This window comes from Pleurodeles waltl, chromosome 3_1 (genome assembly GCF_031143425.1).
Source record: "Pleurodeles waltl isolate 20211129_DDA chromosome 3_1, aPleWal1.hap1.20221129, whole genome shotgun sequence".
NCBI classification, from domain to species: Eukaryota; Metazoa; Chordata; class Amphibia; order Caudata; family Salamandridae; genus Pleurodeles; species Pleurodeles waltl.
Window position 1 is genome coordinate 609,097,440 of NC_090440.1, and position 18,852 is coordinate 609,116,291.

An 18,852-nucleotide genomic window follows, 5' to 3' on the forward strand; every position below is an offset into this window, starting at 1 on the left:
CCATTCCCACTCTGACTCATCCCAAATCCATTCTCCTAAATAACTCTGCCTAAGCTCTTCCCCCCGCTTCCACATCTAACTCACCAAACCTCACTCTACTACCATGTCCTCCCAAACAACCCTACAAAATTCTCCCTCATTTATCTCACCCTGCTACTATGATCTCCCTAACCCTTTTACAGACTCTTCCCTCCTCCATCCCCCCTTACTCATCGCAAGCCTTTGGGATGAGTAAATGAGGGATATACTCCCAATTAACACTTCTGGATTTCTTTCCTCCTCCACCCCTCCATTACTCCAGTCTATCTAACTAACAAACTCTCATATCCACGGCTCAAATTAACTCATAATAATACTAAAACTATACTCATATTTCCCGATACTAATCCATCACTAATTCTTGTTGGGTTCCGGAGTAGCGTGCTACTCGCCGAAAAGCGATTCAACGCCTCGTCAGGGATAGTAAGCGCTATATAAATACTATTACAATACAATACAATACTATAAAACAATGACAGGTTGCTGTGACAAGGCTCCCAGACAGCTGCAAATGTGGCGCTGACTCTCTGCAGACAGCACAGCTTTGGTGGAGGAATGGACGGCACAAAGGGTGGTGGGAGTGCGTGGCAGGCGGCCAAGTCATTTCTTTTTTTAATTTTGGGACATGAATATATGGTACTCCTCTGCCTCCGCATAGCCGTTGAAAATAATGGCAAATGATTTTCAGGGCATACATAACATAAAATTATAGATTGGTAAAAAGTGAATAACAGGGATGATTTTCACCAGGTGGTTCTGAGTGGCATCAGAGAGCATTTGAGCTTCGTACTCATTGTCTATTTAATGTTAATCAGAAGTCCACAATGAAAAACATCCGATTGTTTGTGCTTACCAAGCTATTATTCTACAGCATTCACTGGACCATCTTTACAAAATGAAGGCCCTCATTACAACCCTGGAGGTCGGTGATAAAGCGTCTGTAAAAAAATGGAATCATGACCACAGCAGAAACCGCCAACACAGACAGCCACTTTAACACACCGACCGCCACGGCGGTAGCTACAAGCACTGCAGCGGTAACCGACCAACAGCCAGGCGGAAGACAAGGTTCCACCCACTGTATTATGAGACACCAATCTGACACCTTTTCCGGGGCGGTATCAACGACAACAAAAGCACAGCAGAAACAGAACACAGAAGTCAAAGGACTCACCTCTGGACACTCAGGGAACAACCACGACACCATGGAGCCTGAACTGCAGATCTTCCCCATGTTGGTCTACCTTCTCCTACACCAGGAATACCAACGCCGGCAACGACGACCACAGTGAGTACTGCCGCCTAGCACACAGGTGAGGGGGGAGGAAAAAGATAGTGACACACACACGCAACACCCCAACCCCCACCACAACACCATACACACAAACAGATGCAGTAACATTACATATTCACCCCCTACCGCTCAGGAATAATGCAAGGACAAAAGGAAGTGATTAAAGTGAGTGTAATAAGATAATAATCCAGGAAAACGTACTCAAATTTCAAAACAGTATTTACAGATATACAAATGGAGGTACACTGCCCAGTCCATAATATCCTTGGACCACAGGGCCACATCACATAGGCCAATGCCCCATCTTACTCCTGCACCAACACGGAGAGAACACAGCTGGGGCATCAGGTCGAAAATACACAGGCACCTCAGGGGGACGGGGAATAGGGGGTCACCTCAGCCGGAAGATGGTACAGCGCCACTTGTCCTGGAGGGGGCTACATGCCCACTGCTTGGTACTGGGGAGTACAAAGCCACAGTCTCTCAAGTGTGTGGTTTGCCCACTGCTTGGTCCTGGGGAGTGCAAAGCCACAGTCTCTCAAGTGGGTGGTTTTCCCACTGCTTGGTCCTGGGGAGTGCAAGGCCACAGTCTCTCTAGTGGATGGCTTCTCCATTGGTTCTGGAGGGGGCCTTGTGCCCAGTGTGCTTCATCCTGGGAAGGAGGGGGTGAGTGGATAGCTTCTTCCACTGGTTCTGGAGGGGGCCTTGTGCTCAGTGTGCTTCATCCTGGCAAGGATGTGGTGAGAAGATGGCTTCTTCCACTGGTTCTGGAGGGGACCGTGTGCCCAGTGTGCTTCAGCCTGGCAAGAATGCGGTGAGTTGGGTGACTGGATGGCTTCTTCCACTGGTTCTAGAGGGGGCCTTGTGCCCAGTGTGCTTCATCCTAGCAAGGATGGGGTGAGTGGATAGCTTCTTCCACTGGCTCTGGAGGGGGCCTTGTGCCCTTTGATGCAGATCTTTGGGAGTGCAAGGTCACAGTCTCTCACCTGGGTGTCAGACCCACAAGATTTGCAGTGGGCAGGATGCATAACACTCCATGAAGGCAGGATTATAGTCCATCCGCTGGAGGCGACGGCTGCACAGTGGTGGCAGTGCCGGTGCTGGTGTCGGTGCTGCTAGTGGTGGGGGGAGGCTCGAACCCTTCCCCTGCAGCCTCAGACGGCTTCCCACTGGGGCTGCTGCTGCTGGCAGTGGTGCTGGTGCCGGTGCTGGTGGCGGTGCAAGTAGCGGTGCTGATGGCGGTGCAGGTGGCGGTGCTGGCAGTGGTGCTGGTGTCAGTACTGCCAGTGATGAGGGGAGGCTCCAGCCCTTCCCCTGCAGCCTCGGATGGCTGCCCACTGGGGCTGCTGCTGGCAGTGGTGCTGGTGGTGGTGCTGGTGGTGGTGCAAGTGGCGGTCCTGATGGTGGTGCAGGTGGCGGTGCTGGCAGTGGTGCTGGTGTCGGTGCTGCCAGCGGTGGGGGGAGGCTCCAGCCCTTCCCCTGAAGCCTTGGATGGCAGAAGCACCATGGTTGATTTTGGGCGCTCAGATTCTGTCACAGCACAAGGCCTCCTGTCCCTCCTGCCTGCAGGGGCAGGCCCTTTGCCCTTGCCATGTGGTGGTGCCTCCTTGCCCTTGCCGTCTGGTGGTACCTCCTTGCACTTGCCGTGTCGTGGTGCCTCCTTGCCATTGCTGTCTGGTGGTGCCTTCTTGCAGTGTGGTGGTGCCTCCTTGCCCTTGCCGTCTGGTGGTGCCACCTTGCCCTTCCCCTTGTAAGCTGGTGGTGTTTCCTTGCCCTTGGCAGCTGGTGGTCCATCCTTGCCCTTCCCCTTGGCTGCTGGTGCAGCCACAGTGCCAGTGCTGCTGGGTGTCTCCTTGGAGCCTCTCACACCTGCAGTAGCTGCCAAAAGTACAGTGGCCATGGACTGGGTGGCTGAGGTGCTGGCCTGGGTTCTGCCCACCCTGGCCTGATGTGAAGGACAAGGGGGAGGGAGGAGGTCAACGGCAGAGAGGAAAAGCTTCTTAGGGACACTGGGGCGGGAAGAGGGTGAAAGTTTGGGAGTAGAGGAAAAGGGAGTGGTTGTAGGAGGTGTCTGTCTGCTGTGTTTGGGTGCAGGTACATGGGCTGGATGCTGTTGCGAGGTGGATGGCTGTTGGGTGTCTGAGTGCTTGTGCTTGTGTACTTTGGGAGGAGGGGGCACAGACACAGTGGGAGAGGACACAGGGTACATGAGCATGGATCTGGGGGTGATGACTGCCAGTGAGGGGTGTGTAGTGATAGGTGTGATGGTGATGGAGGCAGTGGGTTTGGATGTAGTGCATGTAGGTGTGAGTGGAGACACTACTGGGAGGGAGGTGGACGACGAGGAGGAGGGGGGCACAGTGGAGGCAGTGGATGTTGTTATTTCAGCATCTGGATAGTGTTTGTGTGAGTGCCTGTGGGATGATGTGTGGTGCTTGTGTTTGCCTGAGCCACTCCTGTGTGTTGTCTTGGCTGTATGCTGGTCTGAATGTGTGCTTGGGATAGGTTGCGGTTCAGGGGCATGGGACTGGGCAGAGGAAGTTGGAGGGGGGAGGCTAGAGACAGGAACAATGGCTGCCATCAGGGAGGAGGCCAGGGCCTGGAATGATCTCTGTTGGGCCGCCACGCCAGATTGAATGCCCTCCAGGAATGCACTTGTATGTTGCAAATGCCCTCCCAGGCCCTGGATGGCATTCACTATGGTTGATTGCCCAACAGAGATGGATCGCAGGAGGTCAATAGCCTCCTCACTCAGGGTAGCAGGGCTAACTGGGGCAGAGCCTGAGGTGCCTGGGGTGAAGGAGATGCCCACCCTCCTGGGTGAGCGGGCATGGTAAACTCGCTGAGGGGATGCTGGGATGGCGGTGCTGGTGCGGGGGTGGCGGCTGTACCTGTAGTTGGGGTGCCCACAGAGCTGTCCGCCACCACTAGGGAGCTTCCATCGGAGGAGGTATCACTTTCAGAACTATACCCTCCAGTCTCCGCCGTGGTGCTCCCCTCGCCCTCTGTCCCACTGGTGCCCTCACCATCGGTGGATTCTGCCTCATGGGCTCTGTGGCATGCAGCTCCCTCCATCGCCGGTGCCTCTGCTCCTCCGCCAGATGATGCTGATGCACAGAAGGACAGGATAACTAAACAAAAAGGGGGGAAAGACAGAGAATACACCTGGTCAATGTAAGCAACAACACCACCGTTGGCGTGCACAACACACAGGGGACAGCCCTACGCACTAGGCAATGCACTAACAGTCACAATGCTAGTCACCAGGCCATAGACAGCAATACCTAATACCAGTTTCAGCATACCTGAGACCCACAGTGCCCTGCCCAGTAGTGGATGCCCACTTCCTTGTTTGGAGGTGGAGTTCATCAGCCCCTGCCCAACATGGAACCTACCCTGCAATGTCTGGCCTGGCCTAGGGGCACCAACAGGTGCATATCCCCCACCCAGAGACCACCCCACCACGTGCAAGTACTATATTGGGAACTGTACTCACCCCCTTGTAGCCGCTGTGATACCCTCAAGCGCCCATCCAGCTCCGGATAGGCCACCAGTAGCATGCAGAACATCAGGGGGGTCAGGGTTCAACGGGCACCCCTTCCTCGTTGGGAGGCCATCCCCAGCTGGGCCTCCGCAGTCTTCCTTGCCCAGCGTCTCAGGTCCTCCTACCGTTTGCAACAGTGGGTGCTCTGCCTGCCGTAGACCCCCAGGGTCAGCACGTCCTTGGCAATGGCACGCCATATACCCTTTTTCTGATGGGTGCTGACCTGCAGACAAATAAACATAGAAAAAGGTATCAGTCATACCGCCCAGCCTGCTACACTCATGGCCCACCATAGCCCTCCCATCCCCTTATGCACAGACATTGCCCACCACACATGCAGCACGCTGCCCAGGACCCCTCAACCACCTCCCCTTACACAAGGCCCTCACACACAGCACTCCATGCATTCATGCCCCATGCATCGTGCTCACAGTGTACTCACCTGTTGGTCTGGAGGCCCATACAGCATTCGGTACTGGGGTAGGACCATATCCACTAGTCTCTCCAACTCCGCAGCGGTGACGGCAGGGGCCCTTTCCCCAGTGACACGAGCCATGGTCGGTTCCAGACACAGGTCACTGCATCACTTGCAGTGTAGGTCCTCTCCAGTTGAAGGTCAAGTAGCAAGTGAGTGAACAGATAGAAAATGGCGGTCACGTCCGCGGCGGTGCGTACCGTCACCGCCAGTGTACATCACCATTGGCTACTGTAACCCATAGGGCCCAATGTTAACCAATGAGGAGTTGCACGGCGGTACTTGACCTCCTCCTGCAACGGCGAACAATGTCAGCGGCATTACCTCATTTCCACCTATCCATCCACACAGGACAGGCGGCCGCCATTTCGGGGGGGGGCAGGCCATGGCACCTAACTGTGTCACAGCACACATAGGCACATTTTGGGGATAAATGTCAACATACTGTTTCTGTCACAACATGCAATGCACTGTACATTTAGAAAATGTTGAAAACTAACCAGATGCTCATCGTTTTTCGCCCTAGATTACGACCGCTGTGGATGAATAGGAGGTGGAGGCACCCCTCCGTGTACAGGCCCCTGGTGGACTTGGCAACAATGGAGGACAGGCACATTATCCTCACCTACAGACTTGATAGGACCACAATCCGAGAGCTGTGTGCCCAATTGGAGCCAGACCTGATCTCAGCTATCCATCACCCCACTGGGATCCCCCCTCTTGTGCAAGTCCTATCTGTGCTCCATTTCTTGGCAACTGGCTCCTTCCAAGTGACAGTGGGCTTGGCAGCAGGAATGTCACAGCCAATGTTCTCAATAGTGCTGACCAGAGTCTTGTCTGCCGTGATGAAACCCATGCGCAGCTACATTGTTTTCCCCAGGAGGATTTGGCCACAGTGAAAGCTGATTTCTATGCAATGGGACATATCCCCAACATCATTGGGGCAACAGATGGAACACATGTTGCATTTGCCCCCTCCCCCCGGAGAAATGAACAGGTCTTCAGAAATCGAAAGAGCTTTCACTCTATGAATGTGCAGATAGTGTGCCTGGCGGACTAGTACATCTCCCATGTCAATGCAAAGTATCCTGGGTCTGTGCATGATGCCTTTATTCTAAGGAATAGCAGCATCCCATATGTGATGGCTCAACTCCAGAGGCACCGGGTGTGGCTAATAGGTGAGCCCATGGTCCCCACCCAGTTGATGTTGGTATAAGGGTGTGAGGTTGGCCCTAAGTGTTAGTGTCTGGCTAACTGGTATCCCTCAATATTTGCAGGTTACCCCAACCTCTCATGGCTACTGACCCCAGTGAGGAATCCCAGGACAAGGGCAGAGGAACGTTACAATGAGGCACATGGGCGAACAAGAAGACGTATAGAACGAACCTTTGGCCTCCTGAAGGCCAGATTTCAGTGTCTTCATGTAACAGTGGTTCCCTGTGCTACTCACCCAAGAAGGTGTGCCAGATCATCATGCCATGTTGCATGCTGCACAACCTTGCCTTACGTCGCCAGGTGCCTTTTCTGCAGGGGGATGAGGCTGGAGATGGGCGTGTGGCAGCGGTGGAGAAAGAGGACAGTGACAAAGATGAGGCAGAGGATGAGGATGTAGACAACAGAACTGCAATCATTCGACAGTACTTCCAGTGACACACAGGTAAGACACTGTAACTTCACCTACCATTGCAGTTTTGTGTTGTAAATTTTAACTGGCAGGCTGATGTTCCCACTACTATGGCCACTTACTGTACTCTTTGGCATGTCTATTCACAGATATCTGTTCCCCACTCTGGCTCCTGGTGTATTGACTACAGCAAACTACAGGTCATACCTAAGTATACATGACTGTACACTTGAATTGCAATGTCTACAGATTGTGATACGAATACATAGTTCAATCACTTGACAGACTCAATACTTGTATTTTTTACAAGGATGTTTATTCATGTGCTTATAAGTGGATGGGGTATTGCCAAAGGCTGGGGGTGGTGGAGGAGAGTCCAGGGTAGAGTCCAGTCTATTTGTATCACAGGTGCATTGTCCAAGTGGGCATAGGAAGTGGAGCAATGGTAGTTCAAGGTGGACAAGGTGAAAGAATGGGACACAAGGGTGACAATCAAGAGAGTCTTATTTCCTGGCGGGGTCTTGGCAGTGTTCTCTGGCTTCTGCTAGGATCGCAGGGACCGTTTGCAGGGTGGTTCTCCTTCTGCAGGGGTGGGGTGCTGGTGGCTTGTTGTTCCTGTGGCAGGGCCTCCTGTCCACTAGCATCAGCGGAGGTGGAGGGCTGTTCATCGGTGTTGCTAGTGTCAGGGGCCCGTTGGTGTGCCACTGCCTCCCTCATGGTGTTGGCCATGTCTGCCAGCACCCCTGCAATGGTAACCAGGGTGGTTTGGATGTCCCTGAAGTCCTCCATGATCCCCAGGTATTGTCCCTCCTGCAGCCGCTGGGTCTCCTGCAACTTGGCCAGTATCTGACCCATCGTCTCCTGGGAATGGTGGTATGCTCCCAGGATGTTGGTGAGTGCCTCGTGGAGAGTCGGTTCCCTGGACCTGTCCTCCCCCTGTTGCACAGCAGTCCTCACAGCTTCCCTGTTGCCCTGTGCCTCTGTCCCCTGAACCGTGTGCCCACTGCCACTGACCCCAGGTCACTGATCGTCCTGTGATTGGGGGGTTGCCTGGGGTCCCTGTAGTGATGGACACACTCCTGATTGAAGTGTCCTGGTTACAGCGGTATGGGCCCACTGGGTGGGTGCTGTGGTGGTTTTTCCTGAGGGGGGGAGGCTCTGTGGTGGTGTGGGACTGTGCCTGGGTAACCAATGTCTGGAGGTCCCTGATGGGCCAGGTTGGTCATCCTCATCCAGGCGAGCAGAGTTGCTGTAATCACTGCGGGCCTCTTCTGTGGGGGGACTGGATGTTGCTGCACCTCCTCTCTGGTGATGTTGGGTGTGGGACCTGTGGAGATGTAAATGCAGTGTTATAGTTTCTGCGTGTGACATCTTGTGCATGGGTGTGTTGCCCTGTATGGTGTGATTGTCCTGTCAGCTTTGCCTTGTTTGAGTAGTGCTTTTGTGGGCTAGGTGACTCTCTCTAGTGTGCATGCTTTAGTGATGGGTGTCCATGCAGGGCTGTGAGTGAAGTCCATGCATTGGTGGTGCATGCAGGGCTTGGTATTGGGATGGGTGGGGTGTGATGGTGGGGTGTATGTGGGGTGGTGAGGTGATGGGGTGAGGGTAGGGGTGGGGGTAATAGTAATAGAGATTTGACTTACCAGAGTCCAGTCCTTCTGCTACTCCTGCCAGGCCCTCAGGATGCAGTATTGCCAAGGCTTGCTCCTCCCATGTTGTTAGTTGGGGCGGAGGAGGTGGGGTCCACCGCCAGTCCTCTGTACAGCTATCTGGTGACTTGCAACCACGGAACGCACCTTTCCCCGTAGGTCGTTCCACCTCTTCCTGATGTCATCCCTTGTTCTTGGGTGCTGTCCCACGGCATTGACCCTGTCCACGATTCTCCGCCACAGCTCCATCTTCCTAGCAATGGATGCCTGCTGCACCTGTGATCCGAATAGCTGTGGCTCTACCCGGATAATTTCCTCCACCATAACCCTTAGTTCCTCCTCTGAGAACCTGGGGTGTCTTTGTGGTGCCATGGGTGTAGTGTGCGTGGTGTGTGTGAGGGTGTGTGGGGTGATGTATTGGAGTGTGCACTGTGAGGTGCGTGGATGGGTGATGGTGTTATGTGGCTCTGGTTGTATGGGTGCTCTTGCTGTATCTCTCTCTAGTGGCAATTTTTGTTAGCCGTAAAGGGATGTGGGTAATGTGTGTGTGTGTTTTATAGTGGTGTGGGTGTGTGGGTGTGGCGTGTGTAGTTTGAATTGTCCAATGTGGTGTTGTTTTGTATGTGTGTGTGTATTTTGAGTGCAGCAGTATGTACCGCCAATGGTTTACCACGGTTGAATGTCTGCTGCAGTGATTCGTGGGTCATAATGCTGTGGGCGTAGTTCTGTTGGCGTAACGGTGTGGGTTTTGGTACCACCAGTTTATCACTGACCTTTGGGCTGGTGGACTTGTGTGTGTGTCTGTATAGTGACGGATTGCTATGTGTGGGTCATATTATGGGTAGCGGTATACCGCCGCGGTATGTTGGCGGCAGTCGGCATGGCGATAAGCGGGACTTACCGCCAATGTCATAATGAGGGCCTAAGTAATTTTAACTGGTAGAAGCTTCCCACCCAGTGGAAAACAGGTGTACACCAAAAGATAGATAAGGAGGAACTTCATAAAGGAAAGGTTGACAGTCTCTACTAATTGAAGAGCCAGGTATTAACGTTGTTACAAAATATTAGGAGAGAAGACTCCAAGCACTGGGTGATTGGAAGATTGCCCAGGTTCATGCTGCAGCCACTAATAATGTTCTGTCGCCAAACATGCCTGGTTTTGTTTTAGGCATCTCCAACAAGGCAAGGCAGATAGAGCATAAAATACACTGTGCACAGTGGAGTATAAATTTGGCTGCAAAAAGTCCAAAGTGGACTCATAAATGGCTTGGCAAACAATTACTTGGATTTAAACAAAACTCCTCCTTGAACCAGTTGCTAGTGCAAGGCTCAAAGAATAGGACCATATGGTTGGATCAGCTGTGGTTGTAGTCAGTGGAGGTCTCGAAGAATAGGATTTATTGGTCTGATCAAGTGTACTGGTAACCAGTGAAGGGCCCCGAGACAGGGCCATAGCTTGGTCAGTAAGATTGGAGTGTGTGGTGCTTCGGATCTTCCAACAATCACACTGGCATATAATATTAAAATACAACAACCAAGGTGCATGATTGGGGATAACCGGGCAGTGGAGAGAGAGACAAATGTGGACTGGTAAGGGTACTAAGCGAGAGAAAACACAATATTTTGTAAAATAACCACATTTTTTAAAGACTTAAAACAGAGAGTGAGAAAGTGTGGGTGCATTTTCGTCTGTGTGCATGCAGAAATTCTTCGGGAAATCCGGCAGACATCTCAGTATACCCAACTGAATGCACCTGCACCCAACTTTTTACCAGAAAATACATTTATCAGGAGGGTGTAACACCCCAAACATCCTCCCCCGAAGCTACGCCTCTGCTCGAACAATAGGGCTATGTGGTCTGATCATCACTGGCACCACCGGTCCAGCTACCTATAACAAAGCCCATTGTTATTCCCATCTCATTTCAAATCACGACCTAACAGGTTTCTTCCAACCTGCAGGCATGGCTCGTGTGCCTGAAAATAGTTGTTATCCTTGAAAATGAAAGGAAAAGAGGCAGTTTGGTGTGTCGCATGAGGAAAAATGTGTGCACGAAGAGTGAATTGCACATCATGATAACCTTGCATTAATCATTCGACAATTGCTCTGGGGAGAGTGTTCAAGTCTACCCTTCCCTATCCATCCTGTTCCTATTTTACAGTGGCACAGACATTCTCTCTTCTTGTTTACACATCAGGCGACTTGTCTTTCACATTGCTAGTAGTGGTCAAAATGTAAATTATTGCTCTGCACCATTGTGATGTAGCTGTGAATAAAACACCACAGATAACAAAGATATAGCATGCAAAAACATTATTCAGTTTCTTCCTGAGCATGAACAAATTCCTGTTTCCTCAGAACTTCAACCTTCATCTGAAAGAGCAGCCTCATCTCCAGACAGCACATTTTACATTTGCAAGGCAGCTGCCAGGAAAGTCCAGACACATGGAGCCAGTAAAGCTGTATTATGGAGCTTCAGTTTACGGAAACAAATTAATCACATACTAGGGGCTTGACGATTTTGTGTGGCCTTTCTGGAAACAACACAGATGGGCGCCAGTCACAGGGTGTCCCATTACAGAGTCAGCCAGGCTCCTCCGCCTCTTCTCTGACACACCAAAGCCTAAAGAATGGAGATTGTGGTGGTGAGGTGGTATGTGTGACATGAGCTATCAGGAGGAGGGAAGAGAGCCTTGAGTAAAGATCCCATTTTCAAGGTGTTGCTGTCTTTTTTCCTTTCATAGCAAGGTGTACTTTCAAGCCGCTGAATTGCTCTGACTTTCCTATTCCTGAATGGCGACCTCCTGGATCGACAACATCTATGTATATCTCTGCTGACGAGAGGTTTCACTTACATAAGACGCTGATACGTGGCATAACTAATGTTTTTTTTCATTTTTTTTCATTTCTTTTTTTGGATACAAACATAGACATACGTGCTTAAGAAACGAGGTGCGGTATACACATAAATCCTTATTATCGGTTGGCTAACCATGTGCCCAGTTCTCCCCAAATGGCTTGACCTTTCCATCTCGCCTTCCTCCCCTTACGTTCATACAGTGCATATTCAAGCTGATAAACCGAAAAAAGTCGACCCAGCCACAATTGAAATGTTGGAGGTTGCTGGTCGAGCCACACTGAGGCGATGCAAAGTCTATATACGGCCATAGATAAAAAAATAAACCTAGACACTCGTGGCCTGATTACATCCGATACCCCAAGCACTATCACCCCGGGGGTCAATTCCACATCCTGATGAACTACTTCCCTGATAAACTGTCCGATATCCTTTCTCAAAGTTGTTAATGCTGTACATTTAGCAAACATATGAATTAAATCTGCACCATATAACTGGCATCTTGGGCAATTTGCCCCCTCTGCCCTGCCCCACTTAGCTATTTTCCCTGGGGTGAAGTATAAATCAATTTTTTTTTATACTATTGTGCCTGAAGTGCTGCAGACAACAAAATGCTACATCCCAGTACAAAAGACTCGTAAAATTCTATCTCACTCACATTAAGTTGGGCTTCCCACTTCTTGCAGTGCTTCGGCAGATCATCTGGCAGCTCATCATTCAGCCTGGCATAAGCTGTCCTTATAGTAATCCTATCACCATTTACCAACATCGCCATCATGGAGCATTTTGCAAATTCTGCTGCCTCCCCTCCCCCGTTTCCTTATGTATAAAATCCCTTACTTGTAAGTATTTGAAGAATCCCCATTGCTCTCGACCGAATTTCTCCCGCAGGTTCTCGAATGTGCCTACTGTGGATCCCACAAAGAGGTCCCCTAGCCTTAGTACTCCTTGTCGATTCCACCGCTCCATGTAGTTATCCCTAACTATCTCAGGAAGCGATGTATTATTTAAAATCATTGTGTAATAATTATATCCAGTGCTTAATTTGTGCTTGTTGTATCCGGTGCGGAGCACCAGCTCTTATTTTTGAGGGCCGGCGCTTAATTTTTTCCCTCAAGCATTTATTGCGAGCAAAAGACACATTTGAGAAAGACGAAAGAAGAGAAATACGAAAAAGCGTCACAAAGGAGAGAGCAGAAAGCTGTAGGAGTGAGCTGAAGGGGCAGGGAGGGGCTGTAAATTGATTGAAGACGCCCAAGATGGCTTCAGGATTACTCTGCCTCAGTATTCTGTGTTCGCACATTTAATTGCAGCAGCCCCGTGTTTAAGAGGAGGGCTTTGGGCACCGGCACTTTTTTATTTACAAATGAAGCACTGATTATATCTACCAAGTCCAATTCTTTTCCACCAGGGATTCCAACATTTATATGTAGCATTTAAGACCTTAAACCGCGCCTTCTTATAATAGCTGGGTTCCGTAAATGTCAAGAGTACACCACTAGCCGAAGATCCTATTAGCAATTCGTATATATCCGGGAGATACCCTTCACTACTCGTAGGTCTTCTAACATTAAACAGAGTATGTATGAACTGTAGTGCAGCCGCCAACTGGTATAATTTAAAGTTTGGAAGGGACCAACCCCCCTTCTCCCTGGATAATGTCATATATCTGCCCTCCCTCCTGATCTTACCGTACGACCAGATGAACCGCATCACTATTTGATCCAACATGTTGAACCAAGATTTCTCAAACTCCAACGGAATAGCCCGGAATAGATATAAAACCTTGGGGAGAAACATCATCTTCACCAAATTACACTGCCCCACAATTGACATATGCAGGTTATTCCATCTACCAAAATTGTATCTGGCTTTTTTTACGATCGGCAATAGATTGAACTGAACTATGTGCTCCACATTGGGTCTGATATCGACCCCTAAATATACTGCGTGGTTGACCCTTTGAATATCGGTTGTCCTAGCGTACTCATTTACCACTATCAGGGTCTTGTCTTTATTAAGCAGATAACCAGATGCCATCCCAAAAACGTGTGCAACCTCTTCTATTTCTTTGAGGGCCGCATCTGGATTGGCAGTGACAACTGCAACATCATCAGCATATGCTAGTATTTTGGTGCCCCAGCCATTGCGAATCACAGGCTGAATGGCTATATTCTTTTCGAGTTGCCGAAGAAATGGATCCATATATAGAACGAATAACAAGGGCGAACACGGGCATCCCTGTCTCGTACCATGTTCAATCTGAATATCACTGGATTGACCACCTAACATTTGAATTCTAGCACTTGGGTGTCTATACAGGGGCTTGAGTGCTATAATAAAGCTGTCTCCCAGACCATAGACCCGCAGTATTTCCTACATATATTCCGAGCTGACTCTGTCAAATGCCTTCTCGGCATCTAACAGAATCATTGCCATAGGCTCCTCTGCGACATTGGTGGCATCAAACAAAGCTATGACTCTTCTGATGTGATCGGTTGTATCTTTCCCTGGGACAAACCCATGCTGGTTCTGAGTCACCAATTTACAGATGCAAGAAGACAAACGAATCGCTAGGATTTGGAATAGATCTTCGCATCGCTGTTAATGAGAGTAATGGGCCTATACGCGCCCAGGCTGAGGGGATCTTTACCCTTCTTTGGAAACACTACTATAATAGCAGTGCCCCAGGACGGGGGAGGATTGCCCCCTTGCTGCACTTGGGTGAAAAGTTCTAGCATCACCGGTAGCAGCAATGGCTTAAAATGCTTATATAATTCTAACGGGATACCATCCGTCCCTACTGCCTTACCGCTTGGGAGCCGGCGCACCGCCCCTTCTAACTCCTCCATTGTGACCTTTCTGCCCAATGCATCTTGTTCCTCAGAGGTGATCTTACCCCCAGTTTTCTCGTTTAACCAAACGCAACAAGCTTGTTCCACACCTGTAGGAGTGGCTTTGTAGAGCTTAGCATAATACTCCCGAAAAACGTCCCTGATTAGGTTGGGGTCTGTGACTACCTTCCCCAGCCTGTTTTTAATCTTCGAAATTAAGCTAAGTGTAGCCCTTTGGCGAACCCATACAGATAATAAATGACCCACTTTCTCACTGACTTCATAGCACTCCTTCCGCCTTGCTAGATATTTTTCCACTGCGCTTTCCACAGAACGTTCATCCATTAACATTTTTGCTATTGCTATTTGCTGTAGGGCGTTCTTAACATCTGTGCCACCCTCGACTGCCACAATAAGTTTTCTTGCTGCCTCGTGAAGTTTTTTAAGGAGCTCCTGTATCTGTCCTGCTGTTTGTTTCTTTGCCTTATACTAAAGCTGAGCGTTTCCCCCCTTATTCCAGCTTTTAATGTATCCCACACTATCTCAGCTGGGGCGGACCCCCTATTAACTTCCAAAAATTCCCTCAACCATGTTTCCATATGCTGTAAATATGTGGGGTTATTCAACAGTCCTCTCTCGAATGTCCAGCCTTTCCAATCACTCTGCCTGCCAATGCTCTTAACCTCCAAAAGTAGAGGGTTATGGTCTGACATAAATCGTGGGTATAACTTGATTTCTGCCTCCTCCAAGAGTTCAGGCGATATAAGAAAGTAATCTAGCCGGACCAGTTTCCTGTGAGGAGCAGAAAAATATGTATATCTGGGATCCATCCCCTTCATTGTCGACCATGCATCTACCAGACCCACTTACTTTAGCAAGTTCCTAAGGGCCTGAAATACTTTTGGTTTGCGTCCCGAGTGCTTTTCAGTTTTAGCATCCTTTACATTAAGTGATCTATCCCATGCCCCATTAAAATTCAAATACCCGCACACAATGTACAGGGCAGGTCATACTGCTAATTCCACTGAAATTAAGTCTAGCAGGGATGGGTCGTCAAACACAGCGCCATACAATGAACAAAGCGTAAACTTTTATTTATCCAACTGGCACTCCACTACAGCCCACCTTCCTAGCCCATCGACCCTGCTCCTGGTAACTTTACATTTAGTATTACTTGCTAAGATAGCCACCTCTTTCGTTTTAGTCCTCTGTTCGGTACATGCCAGAAGCTGCAAGCCAAGGGACTCCAGCAATGGTTTATCAGAATATTCTATGTGTGATTCTTGCAGGCAGTATATGTCTGCTTTTAATGTTGTTAAGTCTTCTACCACTTTCCTTCTCTTGCGGGGATCATTTAAACCACATATATTTATGAAAGCTATCCGGAATACTGCCATGTATAAACCTTCAACTGATTTCTCCCAGAATCATCATATTTCCCTATGAACTCCCTATTCATATAGCTACGACTGTGGTCCGTTACCTCAGCCCTCCCGCCCAAACCACCGGGCATTAGGCCAGCCTGCATCTTGTTCCTGCACTTCATCTGCTTTCCCTCAAGTAACCATTTTTCTTTTTTTATCCCATCTGCTGAACCCTCCATCTACACCCACCCCTCCATCTTCCCTGACAGTCCCCCAACAAAACCCCACCCCCTACCACCACTCAACTCCCCACCTCTACTCCTTCCCTTACTCCTCCCCTTCTTGCTTCCCTCACCTGCCATCAACCACCATCCCCCTCCCCTACCCCCATCCCACCTCTGGCCTGAATGGTGGTGTCCCCAGATGTCAGCCGTAGACCCCCCTAGACTGCCAAGCTTCCTACATACTTAGCTACCCCTGCCATCCTTACCGCTGAGATACCTTAAACCACTGCCTTGATTTCTATTTTCAATTCCATCAAGTATTCTTTTGCCTGAATCTCAGAGGTAAATATTTTAACTATCCCATTTACCACTGTCTTCAGCCGAGCGGGGCCAGCAAATAAGCCTCCTCTCCCCTATCCTGAAAGAGTTTAATCAGTTGCCGCAACCTCCACCTTCGCTCCACGGTGACGTGACAGTAGTCTAGTCAAGTAAAGAAAGTAACATTATCCACACAGCGTGGGGCATCCAGGCGGGCTTTTTCGAAGATGGCCTGCCTTTACAGATAATTGCCAAAAAACACCAATATAGCCCTAGGGTATTTGGATTCCATATTGCGGCCCCACTCCCGTCTAGCTAATGGGAATCTATGCACCCTTTGATTCTCCCTCTCCCAGTCCCACCTATTGAGCTCTGGAAAGGCACACTGCAGGAGCTTGACCATATATGCCCTGATATCGTTGCCCTCCACCCCTTCTTCAATGCCCAAAAAACGCAAGTTATTTCTCCTTTGCCGGTTCTCATAATCTGCTAGTTTCCACATAATGTCAGTGTTAGACTTTTCATCCTTGGCGTGGTCTCCCTTAACTTTTTGCCTCTGTTCCCCAGGTTGTTGATGTGTGCTGGACTCTGATTTTACTGTTTTTGTTACTCTGGGCACTTTACCACTGCTAACCAGTGCTAAAGTGCAAGTGCTCCTGTTTAAAATGTGTACGTAATTGGTTCTCCATGATTGGCATATTTGTTTTACTGTTAAGTCCCTAGTAAAGTGCACTAGAGGTGCCCAGGGCCTGTAAATCAAATATTACTAGTGGGCCTGCAGCACTGGTTGTGCCACCCACACAAGTAACCCTGTAATCATGTCTCAGACCTGCCACTGCAGTGTCTGTAAGTGTATTTTTACACTGTAAATTCGACTTGGCAAGTGTACCCACTTGCCAGGCCTAAACCTTCCCTTTTCTTACATGAAAGGCACCCCTAAGGTAGGCCCTAGGTAGCCCCAAGGGCAGGGTGCAGTGTATGGATAAGGTAGGACATATAGTAATGTGGTTTATATGTCCTGACAGTGAAATACTGCCAATTTTGTTTTTCACTGTTGCAAGGCCTGTCTCTCTCATAGGATAATATGAGGGCTACCTTTAAATATGATTAAAGTGTAGATTCCCCTAGAGAGTAGATGGACATGTGGAGTTTGGGGTCCCTGAACTCACAATTAAAAAATACATCTTTTAGTAAAGTTGATTTTAAGATTGTGCGTTTGAAAATGCCACTTTTAGAAAGTGAGCATTTTCTTGCTTAAACCATTCTGTGACTCTGCCTTGTTTGTGGATTCCCTGTCTGGGTCAGTTTGACAGTTGGGTTGTTTTTCACCTCGCACCAGACAGTGACACAAAGGGGGCTGGGGTGTAACCTGCATTTCCTGATTAGCCATCTCTGCTAGGAGGGAGGGGTGGAGTGGTCACTCTCATCTGAAAGGACTGTGCCTGCCTCTGACAATGCCGGCTCCAACCCCCTGGTGTGTGTCTGAGGCCTTGCCTGGGCAAGGCAGGATTTCACAAGTAGGTGTGAGTCCCCTTTGAAGAAAGGTGACTTCAAAGACTAAAATGGGTTTAAGAAGGGCACCCAAATCTACAGACTTCAGAAACACTTCTGGAACCAAGAGGAACCTCTGCCTGGAGAAGAGCTGATAGCTGAGGAAGAAGTGCTGCCCTGCCTGTGACTGTGCTTTGTGGAGCTTTCCTGCAGTGCTGCTTCTGCCAGAGTAAGAGGGCAAAGACTGGACTTTGTGTGCCTTCCATCTTGTGAAGAAATCTACAAGGGCTTGATTTAGAGCTTGCCTCCTGTTGTTTGAAGTCTCAGGGACAGCAAAGACTTCTCTCTGCCAGCACCTGGAGTCTCTGGAGAGACTCCTGCTCTGACAAGTGGTGCCCTATCCAGTCTCTGGGCCCAATCGACTTCGGACGACTCCGGACCGACGCCGCTGCTGAATCCGGTAATGCCGCCTGCACCCGACGCCGTGACCTTCGCTGGAACGCGACGCTCTTCGCAGCCCCGACGCCGCAGCAGCCCCGCTGAAGTCCGCGACTCCGTGGAAGTTGCTGCATCACGTCGTGACCGACTCCGCTCGAAGTGCACGGATTCAACGTTTCACACAGACGCCGCGATCCCCGACTTCGCGCATCGGCTTGTTTTCACTCTTCACCAAAGGTACTGTACTTGGGGGTCTACACGACTCCGTGTACGGCGCCGCTGGTGTCGGCTTGTTGGGAACGACTCCGTCACAATGCTGTGTTAACATCTCTTTGAAGCATTTTTGTTTCTAAGCGCTATTTTTTAGTTTAATCTCTAAAAATTCATAACTTGACTTGTGTATGTCGGATGTTTGTCGTTTTGGTCTTGTTTTGTTTAGATAAATATTTCCTATTTTTCTAAACCGGTGTTGTGTCATTTTGTAGTGTTTTCATTAAGTTACTGTGTGTGTTGGTACAAATACTTTACACCTAGCGCTCTGAAGTTAAGCCTACTGCTCTGCCAAGCTACCAAGGGGGTAAGCAGGGGTTAGCTGAGGGTGATTCTCTTTTACCCTGACTAGAGTGAGGGTCCTTGCTTGAACAGGGGGTAACCTGACTGTCAACCAAAGACCCCATTTCTAACATTGGTGATCAGCGGT